At 35.9% G+C, this 15,308-nt stretch overlaps 1 protein-coding gene across 1 annotated transcript in view; it reads right to left on the reverse strand.

Moving 5' to 3' along the window:
* Positions 1–15,008, reverse strand: part of LOC133532942 (synaptotagmin-7-like) — a 940,830-nt gene extending 925,822 nt beyond the window's left edge. Inside the window, exon 1 of the mRNA XM_061871817.1 lies at positions 14,857–15,008. The gene's annotated coding sequence lies outside the window, so the exon portion shown is untranslated. The remainder of the gene's footprint in view (positions 1–14,856) is intronic.
* Positions 15,009–15,308: the final 300 nt, after the last annotated feature.

Raw genomic sequence — 15,308 nt, forward strand, 5'->3', positions numbered from 1 at the left:
TTTCCAGCTGTCAGCTATAAATAATAGTTCCAAATCTCTACAGATAAATAAATAAATACATAAAAAGCATTTATTTCGGACAATATCCATAGGTAATACAACAAATACAGAGTAGCGCTAGAGTAGCTAAGAACCTTGGTGCTATTGACAAGTGAAGTGCGCTGTCTATGATTTGATTTTTTGTTCAAGTATTACAGCTACAATACCTAGGTATTGTAGCGCTACCTATTTATGGTTTTTTGATGACACTTTTTGGTACATGGAGATTTAATTCCTTACCTTCCTTAACGTATCCACTGCCAGCAACCCGCCAGACGGGCGCTCAGTCCGTAGTCGCTTTTCGCTACATACGCATTTTCCCATGTTATCGGCTACGCTCGTAGCGCGTAGCACGCGCTGGCACTAAATGTGGTAATGGAAGAGTTATTGGGATGACTACGCTACGTTACGAAGAGTTAACGATTGGCAAGTTGGCTACGCGGGCTGTATGGCTTGCCATTTAAGCTACGCTATGGAACCCTAAACACGTTAGTTTAAAAACGTACGATTCGTTTTCAATTTTAGTATGACTTCCAATTTAAAATCCAAATCCATGATGCTAGTCCTTAGTGACATGCGTCCTTCTGCCTCGTTGCGACTGTCGCAAACTAATTAGCTGTCTGCTACTTCCAACAGTTTTATTTTTTTGTGTTTAACTTTAAATTACCCACATATCTAATAATAAGAGAAGTCATGTTATAATAGTTATAATAATTACATATGAATGTAAACAACGACAAGTGGAATCCTGTTCCGCCGTGATACAGTTTTGACTAGTACGGGGATCAGTACCCCTAGTGTAAATTTAGTCGATAGCGAAACGTGACGTACGCGTTTGCGTTAAGTCTCATTTTGTATGGGTTTTTGAACAGCGCGCCCAGCGGGACGTTTTGGAAAGTCAAAAATCTCATAAAAAATGACACTTAACGCAAACGCGTACGTCACGTTTCGCTGTCGAAAATATTTACACTAGGGGTACAGATGACGATTACTTTTCGTTGCATTTACCTTAAAAACTTATACCAGGTGTTTCCTGTAACACGAGAAACTAATTTAACCATATATTATACTCCTAAAACGATATAACTTTTGATTAACAACTTATAAAAATGATAAAATCTTTAGATTTTAACATTTTCATACAAATTTAATATTATTTTCAATGTACGCTGACATCAGTGTGTTTGACGTTGCTTGTCACGCTAAACATAACAAAATTCACAATACATTGCGTCTTAGAATTAACTTCAATGTGTAATAAAAATCAAAACATAAGTTATTTTTCAGTTGTTGAACAAATGTTGGTTAGTTTGAGGAGTACAGCCTACAGTTTAATTTATTGCTCCTGTTACAAAAAACAGCCGGTATGTACAAGTTATTTAAAATGATAAGTTCATCTTGTATCATTTATTACTCGTAAGCAGTTGTAAGCTATCATGTAGCAAAATAAAGTTATCTTTTATTATTATAATAGAACTACGGAACCCTAAAAACTTGGAGACCCCTTTTGTTAGTACTGTCTTAGAAAACGCGCGAAGTTTCTGTCCCTCGCAAAGTTTTCTCTGTCTTTCACAATATGGTGTCCGCCTCAATTCGCTTGATATGGGTTGGCTATTAAATTGGCTGGAATAAGCTTCAAATTCAGCTATAAACTGAGGGCCTACCGCGAACCACGTTCTACGTGTTGCCTCCCTGTCACGCTTACGTACGAATTTACAAGTGCGACAGAGAGGCAACACGTCGAACGTGGTTCGCGGTAGGCCCTCTGCTTCCTTGCACAGCGCATTAGTATTGCAAATCAGCAGGGTAATACTGCCAGCATCCAGCACCATGCCGAGGGGTGAATTATTTTTTATAAATAAATTAATTAATTAATGATAGAATTAATGAATGAATTAATTAATATTATAGGGACATTCTTACACAAATTGACTAAGTCCCGGTAAGCCAAGAAGGCGTGTGTTGTAGGTACTAGGACAACGATATATAATATATACCTAATACAATACTCTTTATTGAATTGTTGAGGTTCTGTGAGAGGATGGATGCACGTCCTTCAACAGTTTAACTGTGCTTCTTATATCTTAGTGTGGTAACTTGCTTAGAAACTGTCGATGCCTTTTTTTATGGTAGAGGAGGCAAACAAGCAGACGGATCACCTGATGCTAAGCGATTATCGCCGCCCATGGACACCTGCAACACCAGAGAGGTTGTAAGTGCGTTGCCGGCTTTTAAGATGGGAGTACGCTCTTTTCTTGAAGGTTTGAAGGTCGTATCGGTCCGGAAATTCCGCAGGCGACAGTTCATTACACAGTTTAGCAGTGCAAGGCAGAAAGTTCCTGGAAAAACGCACAGTTGAGGGCCTAATTAGTAATTGTACATAATATTATTAGTTAACCTATTTTTGTTTCAATTTGTTTGTAGTTTTGCAGTGATTTAGTATATACTGTTATGCTGTACAACTATTTTGGAAATAAATAAATAATAATAAATAATAAATAATTTGATGGCGACTGTACATGATTTGAACGGGAGCCTAATACAGATTCAATTTTGAAAAAACCTATGACAAAGCAATATTTTGTGAAGATCGTCTGTTAAAAAAAAAAACGCAGAAAATCGTGTAAAAATACGCAAGTAAGTATAACGGGTTAGCACTGTTTGACTAACACGTTATTTTCTCGCGGATTAGCAAAGTAATATTTCTTGCTTTAATTAGCATGGATTTCCGCAAAGTAACGCCTGATTCTATTAATTAAGATCGTCTGTATTATCATTGATACCGTACTCGTCTGTATTATGTTTATAATTGGATCGTTTATTGAAAATAACTATTTCAATAGATACTTGATACCATTGTTTGCATTGTCGAGCACAGCTGTATCGAATTATTCCAATATTTCGAAGTATTTATTTCAATATTTTATATATTTTATTTAACTTGCCCTGTTAGTATGTATACAAAAGCTTGTAAAAAGGCAATACATTAGAAAAATGTGGGCGCGATGGTTCGATCTCTCGACATTAATTCTGAATTTTGCGTCTTTTCCTACTGACAAGCTGGTTTTCCGGACTATTATTGGGATAAATAACTATCGTAAAAAAATATATGAAAAATCACACTTGGAAAGTAAAATGCTTTAGTGCAGAAACGTATCATTTTCTGCACACCTAATAGAACAACAATGACCCTCTTTCAGAACATGATACGAGTAAATGAAAAGAACAATACCTCCTATAGTAAACACCCCTATAATGGAACAGGCACCAGTAATGGAATGGTATAGATAAATCCTGTAAAACGAGCATTTACCATCAGTTTTTAATCGCTGGCAACATTTTACCATAAACAAGAGCCAAAGAGCTACTTAAGTTTAATTTTTCATTTATATTTGTTATTTTGAAAATGAATGGCGCCATACATTCCATGACTGGAACAAAAAAACCACAGTTTTAATTGGTTAATAATATTGAAACCACTTGTGGTAGCTTTCATTAAATACATAGAAAACATAAAGGACGAATTGGACATTCAACTGTTAAAGCGTAAAGCAGTAGAAATTTTACAGGTGTTGGTAAATATCAAAAACACTCCAGATTTTCTCTTAAATGTTCCATGATTGGTGCCGTTAGCATATTAATAACAGATTCTGTCGCCTGTAAGTTTCCAACAAATCACCTACGTCTTTTGATACATTGCCGATCTTCTTTGGATTTTGGCTTTAGACGAATATTATTTTAATATGAGTTCAATATTAACAATACAGTATTTGTAAGTTCTGCTTTTTTGATATTCTTGTTTTTATAGAACTAGGCGACGTAAACAGACGCCAATCGTAGCATACGAAATCGGCAACAATAAACGCAAAAATCAAAACGGTCAAACGCAGATTATCTCATTCTTAATCAGTACCCCTAGTGTAAATAAATTCGATTTTGAAACGTGACGTACGCGTTTGCGTTTAGTCTCATTTTGTATGGGTTTTTGAACAGCGCGCCAAGCGGGACGTTTTGGAAAGTCAAAAATCTCATACAAAATGACACTTAACGCAAACGCGTACGTCACGTTTCGCTGTCGAAAAAATTTACACTAGGGGTACTGTTCCCAAAATTTCGGTACGATTGATTAAGTTTTGGAGGACAAAAATGTTGAGAACGAAACCTCGATTTCTGATATTTTCACCCAAGATTTTTCGCCAAGTAACAGTTGTCCTTATCGCACTAATTTAGGAGCCCCCACAGCGCCACTTTAAAATTTTCAAATCTGTGTAGGGGCCAGCTGGTTTTTCCTTTTTAATCTTTGGGTCGCGAATCTAGCACATTCCCGAATCGTGGACATCCATTAACTCCTCGCTGAGATCATAAGCCCTTGATAAGATAGCGTTTATTTTGGGGTCCGGTATATTTTCATTGTTCCCTCAAATCTCACGACGAGGCTTACTGGCTTTAGCGCACAATCAAAATATTTATTATGTACAGTATAAATAAATGAAAGTTGTGAAAGAATCTTACACAAACCGACGTAACCGCATAAAAGTTCTGTAATTCTTGTATTGTGGGCAGATATCGGATTTTTATGTTGTAGTATAGGTATCTTGATTCGGATATTATGGGGCAAAATTAATTGACAGGTAGGGTTCCTATATCGGTAAACTTAATCATAAAATCTAGCCACAGTTATAGGAAAATACTGTTAAAATTAGATTTATTTTCCTTATATTATAATGAAAATAAATCTAATTTTATTTCTCTGGGCTCTCTGGGCATCGGAGTTTTGTCGCACGGTAAGACTAATAGCGGGCTATGGAGTCGACATAAGCAATAAAATTCAACTCATATTCATACTCATACTCATTCATCTATTTAATTAGTGATTTTAATTTTATAATGTTGACGAGTTTGTAAACGATCCTTTAATTTTGTCTTTTAGGGCATAAATATTAGAAATAAGAATAATTGTATTGACGGTATTTGGTGTCGGAGGCCAAGATCCACTAAGTAAACTAAACAAACAAATATATCGTCAGGTGACAAGCAAAACCCACTAATTACTAAAAAAAATTAAACAAAAATCAACCATATTCTGTTGATAACACGGTTCACTATGGCTATGAACTTGTGGTGGTACTTAGTGACTTTTGCTTGTCACCTGACGATATTTAAATGTTGCTGAATTTAAAAGAAACACAGTTTATAAGTTACAAGTATAGATCTAAGTGACCGAGGCTGGCAAAACGTTCCAATTTAGCGCTTGTTATAAGGACGAGTTTTTTTTGTATTTTTATACGAAATACATATACGAATAACCTGAAAAGGCGTCCTTATGGCAAGCGACAAAGTGGGACGTTTTGCCGACCGTTGTCACATTATCATTTGTATAACCATAATGAATAATCTCTTCTGTGTGTGTGTGTGTGTATGTGTGTGTGTGTGTGTGTGTGTGTGTGTGTGTGTGTGTGTGTGTGTGTGTGTGCGTGCGCGCGTGCGTGTGTGTGTGTGTGTGTGTGTGTGTGTGTGGTATCTACATTATCTTTGTTAAAGAGTTCACACATCTAACAAAATCAACGAATCTTTGTTATTCCTGAGACTTCAGGAAAAAACATAAAAGGACAGTACGAACATAATGTCACTATTTTATAACAAAGTAAAAAAGTCGTTTATCGTTCTTCATTGTACATAACCTATTCATCAAATAACAATACCTTTTATTCGCTTTCCAGCCATACCTACTGGCATAAGCATTCAATAATTCCTGTTTTGTGTTGCTAAAAGGTTACAGTACTTAATGGCTTTTTGAATCGTCTTGAGCGAAATTTTCAAGGTTTTAATCTACTAATTTCAGTCAACGACATATATATAGTAAGGACTGGTCAATCACGCAAACGATGTCTGGATGATCTCAGTTAGTTGAGTCAAATTGATTTTCGTTTTCTTGTTTTTTGTACCCAAAAAATGTGACGGTTTTTAGTTTAATTTTTTTTCTTAAGTAAAACATAATTTACATGTTTTTACACTCGACTTTTTTATTTATTCGATAGAAGACAACAAAACAAGCGTGACAGAGTGGTCAGAAAAAAGATAACGAAAAAACTTTGACCAAGTTGCCGTTTGCGCGTTCATTTCGCTCGGACTTTCTGTAATATACAGACATCATTCAGATATCGCTTTGGTTTCAGGTTCGTTCGAATTGGCCTGAGAATAGCCTGCAAAACATATGGAACTGGGAGCTTCTTAATGCATTTCATCAGATGACAACTAAAACTTACAAAGTTCAGTACCCCTAGTGTAAATTTAATCGACATCATAACGTGACGAACGCGTTTGCGTTAAGTCTCATTTTGTATAGGATTTTGAGTTTCCAAAACGTCCCGCTTGGCGCGCTCTTTCTAAATCACATACAAAATGAGACTAAACGCAAACGCGTACGTCACGTTTCTAAATCGAATTTATTTACACTAGGGGTACTGATCCATAGTGAAACGTACTACTAATAAAACAATAGTAGATTGTTACCCAAAATGAAGGGCACCCTTTTCTGTCGAGGTAGTTTGGCGCCCGAATGCAGTGAGAGTCTACTTTTCATTTCGAAAACGAAGAAAACACACGTGCATTTAAAAAAATATAGTTAAAATTCAATAATATTTCTTGAGGGTACTTTCTATTAACAATTTGGGTAAAATTATGGTTATTTATTTATTTATTTATTTATTTATTTATTTATTTATTTATTTATTGCAAAGGGAAACAAACAGCATATCATTACACATACAGTTTAACAAATTAAGTTAATACAACAGCCAGAACAGTTTCCACTTATAGGTAACACAATTATTGCTCTGAGAAAAACAAAATGCACGTATTAAACAATTAACAAGGCAATTAAACGCTAAAATGAAGATTATAAATAAGTTAAGTACTTAATTAATGATAACATTTAAGAAATATGAAGTTTATACAATTACTGATATAAAATTTATGAACAATTTAATTTAATTTAATACATTTCAAGAAAGAGAAAGAAGATGCATTTTAGACAGAATTACCATATAAAAAGTTAGTGCTCATTGATTAGTAATTGATTTTTTTATATTTATTTATTTATTGTTATTAGTTCGTTGTTGCTTTCATTGCAGGTTATTTATGGAATGGGCAGTTAGTTATCAGAATGGAAATTGTACAACAAATCCATTGAAAACCTAACTTTTAATTGCTTATCGTAAAAAAACGCACTTAAAAAATACAGTGCTCTAGAACAGAAACCTACCATTTCCTGCGCACATTTTAGAACAACAACGACCCACTTTCACAGCATGAGAAATTAAAAATTATTTGAAACGGGTTAAGAATACGTGAGTAGCCCGTTTTAAATAATTTTAATACGTTCGAGACTCACGGGGCCTTTATAGTTAAAATTAATATTAATAAGCTTCTGACTTTTGAAAAAGGTCATCATTATCAAATATTTTGAACAAATTGTCAAAAACACTGCCAAAGATTAACACGGTGCGTTTCTTTTTGTTGTCGATTATTGCAAATATCTTTTGTACGAAAATTTTATTTTTTTATCTTTTGTTCTAATTAAAAAATATTAACTTCAGAGCATTCCTGAGAAGTAACCCTACGTGGGATTTCATGGTTTGTCCAATGGCTAAGGTCACCCTGTATATTTTTTTACAAATGTTTTAAATGCATTTTAGACCTATGTACGTATTTTTTTCTATCGAGCGAAAGTCTAGTTTTTACTCAGGGTTCGAATCAATACAGACCCTCTAGAAAGGCCTCAAGATTACTTATTAAACTTACTGCAGCCGTATTATGAATTTATGATCAAAGAAAGCGCTATGATTTTTTAAAATCCGATTTCTGAACCTATTGCACTTTAAGACAATACAGTATGAAACACCGATTTGTATGAAGATGACAGTCTTTCTTATTTATTAATCCCTGGTCACGGCTAATGGCGTCGCGGGCCATTATTTATTATTTTTACTCCCGGGGATGTAAAACCGTTCAAAGTTGTTTTAAATTAAAGGTCGATTAAAGTCAAATAAAGGTTATTGATCGGTTTCTATTTTTGGAAAAAGAAGAAAAATGAGAAAATTCACTGACATTAAAGTAACCTTAATCGAAAGTGGAAGGCCCGCGCGATTTCGGATTTTCATACAAATGTAGTCCTCATTTTCCTCTCTGTATATTGACATTATTGGATATATATTGGCACTGTTTGTTGTATGTCAACCACAGCTATGTCCCTACGTTTAATTGTATAAGGGTATTTAACTATAATTTTATAAGAGTATTTAACTATAATTTTATAAGAGTATTAAACTATTATGTAGCGCTGGTGGCCTAGCGGTAAGAGCGTGCCACTTGCAATCCGGAGGTCGCGGGTTCAAACCTCGGCTTATACCAATAAGTTTTTCTGAACTTATGTACTAAATATCATTTTAATCCCAACAAGGCCTAGTTTTACCCTCTGGGTTGGAAGGTCAGATGGCAGTCGCTTTCGTAAAAACTAGTGCCTGCGCCAAAGCTTGGGATTAGTTGTCAAGCGGACCCCAGGCTCTCATGAGCCGTGGCAATATGCTACCGGGATAACGCTAGGAAGAAGAGAAGAAGAAGAGTATTTAACTATTATAAGAGCAAGGAGCATTTAAAGATTTGTATGAAAACTGATTTTCTCTTATTAATATTTATGAAAATCAAAAAATTGAAAAAAGTCAAACGTAGTGGCATAGCTATAGTTCATATACATCATACTACATAAAAATATTTTCCATAATGTCAATATCCAGAGAGGAAAATGGGAACTACGTTTGTATGGAGAAGCGGCCGTCCCCTTTCCTCTTTAAAGACCCATTTAGACAGTTCAAGAACTTGCATGCAATATTCGACACCTTACTAACTATCAAATTATCAATCAATCAATCATCTTTAATTGCACAGTGGTAAAAAATACAAAATTTGTTACAAATTCTCTCATGGACCCTAGAAGTATATAGCATTGACGTTTTTGATGTGAAGATTCGATTTGAGTGCTGGTTCGTGTTTATGATTATTTTACCGTATTTCCTGGCATGTTTGGAGAAAAGCACTATATATGCCTCGGCAGGAACAGCAATTCGTGGATTCGTCTTCTTTGTCGAAAACCGTATCGAAACTTGAATCAAAACTCATCCACGAATTGCCATTTCCCGGCCTCTGCAATATATATTTTTTTAATTTATTTAGAACACAAACAGTCACATATACAAATGGATTTGAAGTACAATGTAGAGTACTTAACATACTTAAGAATCAATAGACCTGGAGGTTCATTATTAAGTACATAATGTTAACATACATACCAACAGCATAAAGAAAATGAAATCATGAGCCATACTTAAATTCTATTTAAGTACTAGTCTTCTGAGGAAAAAAAAATACAATAAGTGGTATTACAGTAAGCAGGTTTGACATTACTGTCTGTTTCATTAATTATCGGATATGTTGTATTTTTTTTTATTTACTAATATCTGGTAGGTATTAGGACAAGGAGGATAATAATGTACTATTTTCTGCAAGGAACGATTACAACTTATTCACGTATGTTGTGTCCCTTTCCTCTGCCTTTCAAAATTTTAATTCGAAATTTATAATCATATTTTTAATTCGAAATATGATTATAAATTTTTACAGCTGCATTTTCATTTTTATTTGGTAGCTTCCTGAGCAAATGCGTGTTTTTCCTGACATACATACCTAAAATCTAAAATGTAAAGACTTGGTAGAGTGAGTATGCCGTGTATTATAAAATAAGGTTTGCAGATTCCAAAAGAGTACAATGAATTCAGTCGATCGGCCAAATACCTGAACTATCTAAATGGAGCCTTACACATGTTTTTCTTCTCAATGGCTTAATAGAAAGCCTTTACATTATAAGGAAAATGGTTGAGTTGCGTGATAGCACCAATATACTCAAACTGCCGACAGACCCCTCGTGTTCGGTAACATACAACATTTATTATGTTTTCATTTAGTACAGGCTGCTAAGTTCATTCCGGAAAATCTATACACAGTTGGTCAGTAAGGTTCCCAACCTTCACAGTCCCTTAGTAGATAACTGGAAACAGGGCGAATAGAAACGTAGTTAACATTAGTAAAGATGGCGGCGGTATCTATTAATGGCATCCGATGGTTTGCGTAAAGTTGACTACCGAATTGTGCAAACTACATCACCAGATGTCACTATAAAATTGGTACAATTTAAAGGCATGAATACAACATTAAGAAGGTTGCATATACCTCGTATGTCAAGACCTATCTTTATTCATAATGTTGTTACCTAGCAACTGTTTTTGACGTATTTGATGTGAAGATTCGATTTGAGTGCTGGTTCGTGTTTATGATTATTTTACCTAATTTCCTCGCATGTTTGGAGAAAAGCACTATATATGCCTCGGCAGGACTTTGTCGGACTGTTACTCTCAAATAAATGTAAACAGAGATATGATTGATATAAACTTATTATTTCTCTATTAATTTTAAAGTGCAGAGCAGAGCAGAGCAAGCATTAATACTAAAATCGGAGCAAGCATTAAACACGAGTCAAATTCAAATAGGGAAATTAGAATCCCAATAGTTCTAGTGTTACAAAACCTGGATGGAGGTTTAAAATTTTAACAGTGTTCAAGGCAATGCCGACCGGTTTGGCCTAGTGGGTAGTGACCCTGCCTCAAATCCTGGTAAGGGCATTTATTCGTGTGATGAGCATGGATATTTGTTCCTGAGTCATGGGTGTTTTCTATGTATTTAAGTATTTATAAATATTTATATATTATATATATCGTTATCTAAGTACCCTCAACACAAGCCTTATTGAGCTTACTGTGGGACTTAGTCAATTTGTGTAATAATGTCCTATAATATTTAAAATTTAATGCCGGGAGCTTTTAACTAAAAATTTACGGTTGTCGCAATTTTTCCTTTATCCGTGCTATAAGACGTTGCTTCGTACCAAATTTCAAGATTCTGAGTTCAAGGGTAGTACCCCGTAGCTTTTGATTCCCTTGCGAGTGTCGAAATTTTGAGGAAATTTGCGGCATAAACGGCCGTATCTTTTGATTGCGTTGGCTTAGAAGTTTGAAATTTTCAGCTTCAACGGAAACCCGGAAGTGGGTCAAAGTTAACTTGCAAGATTTGTCCTATACATACTAACGGGGCAAGTTTTTTTTTTATACTACGTCGGTGGCAAACAAGCATACGGCCCGCCTGATGGTAAGCAGTTTCCGTAGCCTATGTACGCCTGCAACTCCAGAGGAGTTACATGCGCGTTGCCGACCCTAAACCCCCCTCCCCCTCGTTGAGCTCTGACAACCTTACTCACCAGGAGGAACACAACACTATGAGTAGGGTCTAGTGTTATTTGGCTGCGGTTTTCTGTAAGGTGGAGGTACTTCCCCAGTTGGGCTCTGCTCTAGATCTGGAATAACATCCGCTGTGCTGTGCCCTACCACACAAAGCGAGATCACATTCACAATGCCCATACCTCTCTTAATTCACAATGCCCATACCTCTCTTCAAGTTAAATAAAAGCATGTAAAAAACATAGTTATGGGGGTGATTTATCGATAAAATTCATCGTACATACTATTCGTGGTTAATGGCTCCACTATACCTGCACAAACACATTGTATAGTGATACTATTTGAGCTACTAGCTGTAAGGATTCCTTTTGCACCTTTTTGGTCAGGTCTGAAAACATTGACACGATCGTGCCAAAGTGCCAAAAATATGTATACACGACCTTATGGCCCATACATTAGAGTAGTGTATACATATTTTTGGCACTTTGTCCGTATCGATATTTTCAGACGTAACCGTACTATAAAGGTTGATAATAATAATATAATTGTGTTCAAATATTTGTTCCAACCATCGGTTTGATTTAATTAGAGGTACTTATGATAAAACCTTATAAAATAGTACATTACGAATATTACGATACAAGTGCGAAAAATAGGAAATTCGAAATGAGTGGCGATAAATTAAAACACGACCGAAGGGAATGTTTTAAATCGACACGAGTTGCGAATTACCTATTCGCACATGTATCGTACAACGTTTTACAGTACATATGGCCCTTTCAATGTTCGACACAGTAACGTAATATGCTCATTTTCGCACTAGTGCGGTAAAGTAGCACCATATGTACTGTAATAGTACATTACGATACAAGTGCGAAAAATAGGAAATTCAAAACGAGTGGCGATAAATTAAAACAGGACCAAAGGAAGTGTTTTAAATTATCGCCACTCGGTGCGAATTACCTATTCGCACATGTATCGTACAACGTTTACAGTACATATGGCCCTTAATATGTTCGACACAGTAACGTAATATGCTAATTTACGCACTAGTGCGGAAAAGTAGCACCATATGTACTGTAAATATTATTTTAAAATAAGATACAAAATAATGTAATGAAAGGGTACTAATTACAAAATCTAAGAAAACAGGAAACACTGACTTATAATTAAACAGGCTTAATTAAAAAAACATGAGACGCATGAAAAAATATTCATGACGACGAATAAATTAATCATTTATGTATGCGGCAAAGTTATAATAACCTGCGTTTTAAATATTACGTGTACAAAATTGGAATTAATAATTAAAGGAGACATTATACGTGACTTTGGATAAAATAAAATAAAGTTTAGCCTATATATGTGGTGTTAGCGCCGCCGTCTACTACAAATCAAATATAATTTATTTTCAGGCGTCAGATAGGTACACACCGTACAAACTAACATACACGATGTAACAACGCGTAGTTTTGACGCGAATAATTTTTGGCATTTGTATGTAGGCTTGGCCGACTTGGACATTTTGGACAACCTGCGTCATAGTAACAATTTTTGGCCTTTGCACGTAGGGTTGGCCGACATAGACAACCTGTCCCATATAAAAAAACAATTGTTTTTCGTGTCAAATTAAATTTTCTTATACTTTTTCCTAATCAGTACCCCTAGTGTAAAAAAAATCGATTTCGAAACGTGACGAACGCGTTTGCGTTAAGTCTCATTTTGTATAGGATTTTAAGTTTCCAAAACATCCCGCTTGGCGCGCTCTTTCTAAATCCAATACAAAATGAGACTAAACGCAAACGCGTACGTCACGTTTCGAAATCGAATTTATTTACACTAGGGGTACTGAACACGATATGAATATGCCCTTAAACTGATCCCCACTATTTTCGTGTATAAGCTGAAAAAAATCATATCGACGACACAGCTTTCCGTTGCGGTGTAGGATTTAGCAGATTCCCACGGAACCGCCAAAATACCGTGTGGTATTTCGGCGGCCAGAAGTCCGCGCTCGCTTTATTACAGTACCATGGACACTCGCCATCATATACATTGGTATGGCTCTAAAATATGTGAACATGCACTCTAGCGCCTTGACAATAGAGGCATATTCAGATGTTTGTGAGCATCTCGGCCGCTCCGATATGATAGCACTGGACAGCACGTCCTACGAACGCATGCATTATAGAGGAGCTCAGCCTTACATACTCTCAAAAGCTTTCTGCGACGTGTCTACACCGTATTCTGCAGTATTTTGGTCACATTGCTTACAGAAGCTCTGTCAATCTGGAGCGGCTTTTGGCCATCGGGAAAGTGGTTGGAAACAGGCGTCGTGGCTGACCCCCAAACGTTAAACAGACCAGGCGGCTATAGATGTCGGTCAGCACGGCAGAGCACAGAAGCCATCAATAAACTTCGTCGGAGGAGTCACGGTCCTCCATAATGAACGATGTAGGAGATATATGATCCACTGCTGAGCTGCTGTGAGAGCTGCTCAGCACACGAAGAATAGGACTACAGTCTCTACGCCGGCCCAAAGCAGGTTGGGGGCTTCATATACACCTTTAAATATCTTCGCAGATGTATCCAGGTTTCCTCAGGGTGTTTCCGTTCACCGAAAAGCAAATATCAAATGATATTTCCCCTCCTGCCGTCCGACAACCTTGTCCGACATGTCGAAGGACAAGGAATTTTAATTCCTCGCTGACCACTCGGACTTTAAGAATTTTAGGTACTTAATACGAGCATTGAACCACGAGGAATTCTAAAATCTCACTTAATTCGACCATCAATCCACGAGGAACTAGAACATTCTAAGTACTTAAGTAGTTTGAGAATCGAATCACGACATATTCTAAAATTTCACTTACTCATAGTACGACCGTCGAGACACGAGATTTTTTAATACTACGCCGGTGGCAAACCAAGCAGTCTCCGTAGCCTATGTAAGCCTCTAACTCCCCGGTGAGTTACATGCGCGTTACCGACCCTACCACTCCGCACCCTCGTCGAGCTCTGGATTGACATAAACTTACCATTACACGATTACGTGAATTTCAATTTATCCTAAAAAGTAACTTTCAAAATTTTGATTGACCTGAAATTATCTTCTAATATACAAAAACAGACAGAATTTTGACAATATAATAATATAAATATTCAAAATAGATTTACTTAATGCGTATTCCAACTGTAAGGAATTATTGGAGCTATAATTTGATTATATTAGATTTCATTAGTGTTGTTTATTTTTATTTCGACGATAATAATAGAAATTCGCATATTTTCGACATCAATGGAAACGTATTATGTAATTATCATTTATGAAATAAATTATCTTATCTTATCTTGGAGCCTATACAGTTTTTTTCGTAATCAGCAAGGCTTAACAACTTTTAGAATTAGTTTTAGCGTATTAAAAGTTTCCAATCCGTTGCAACTTTTTTTACTGGCTAAATTAAAAACTCACCTGTTCACTGCTAATCCATCAACTCGTACAACTCGTTCAACAACACAACACTGCACAACACGACACTTCACTGACACTTGTGTTGTTTCAATTACTGAACTTGTGTGTTGAACACGACCGCTCGGCGTAGCGGCAGGATCCGTACTGAAGGACTGCAATAAGCTTACAGTTACTGAAGTAGACAAAATTTGGTAAACTCTGGAAGTAATAATTTTTTTATTGAATAATTTTGATGTTATATATGTCAGAAAGACCAGGTTTAAATAGGTATCATTAAGTGAAATATCATCAAGGCATTTAGTGGCGAAAATTTGATGGTTCCGTTTCAAGGATATTTATTTTAAAATTCTGTTATGGTAAAATCAATTACGCCAATTAATACATTTAGGACCTGTTTTACAATGTCCGAGTAAAGTACTGAATAAGCTACTTGCCACTTATCTAACGAATAG

This window comes from Cydia pomonella, chromosome 28 (assembly GCF_033807575.1).
Source record: "Cydia pomonella isolate Wapato2018A chromosome 28, ilCydPomo1, whole genome shotgun sequence".
Classification (NCBI taxonomy): Eukaryota; Metazoa; Arthropoda; class Insecta; order Lepidoptera; family Tortricidae; genus Cydia; species Cydia pomonella.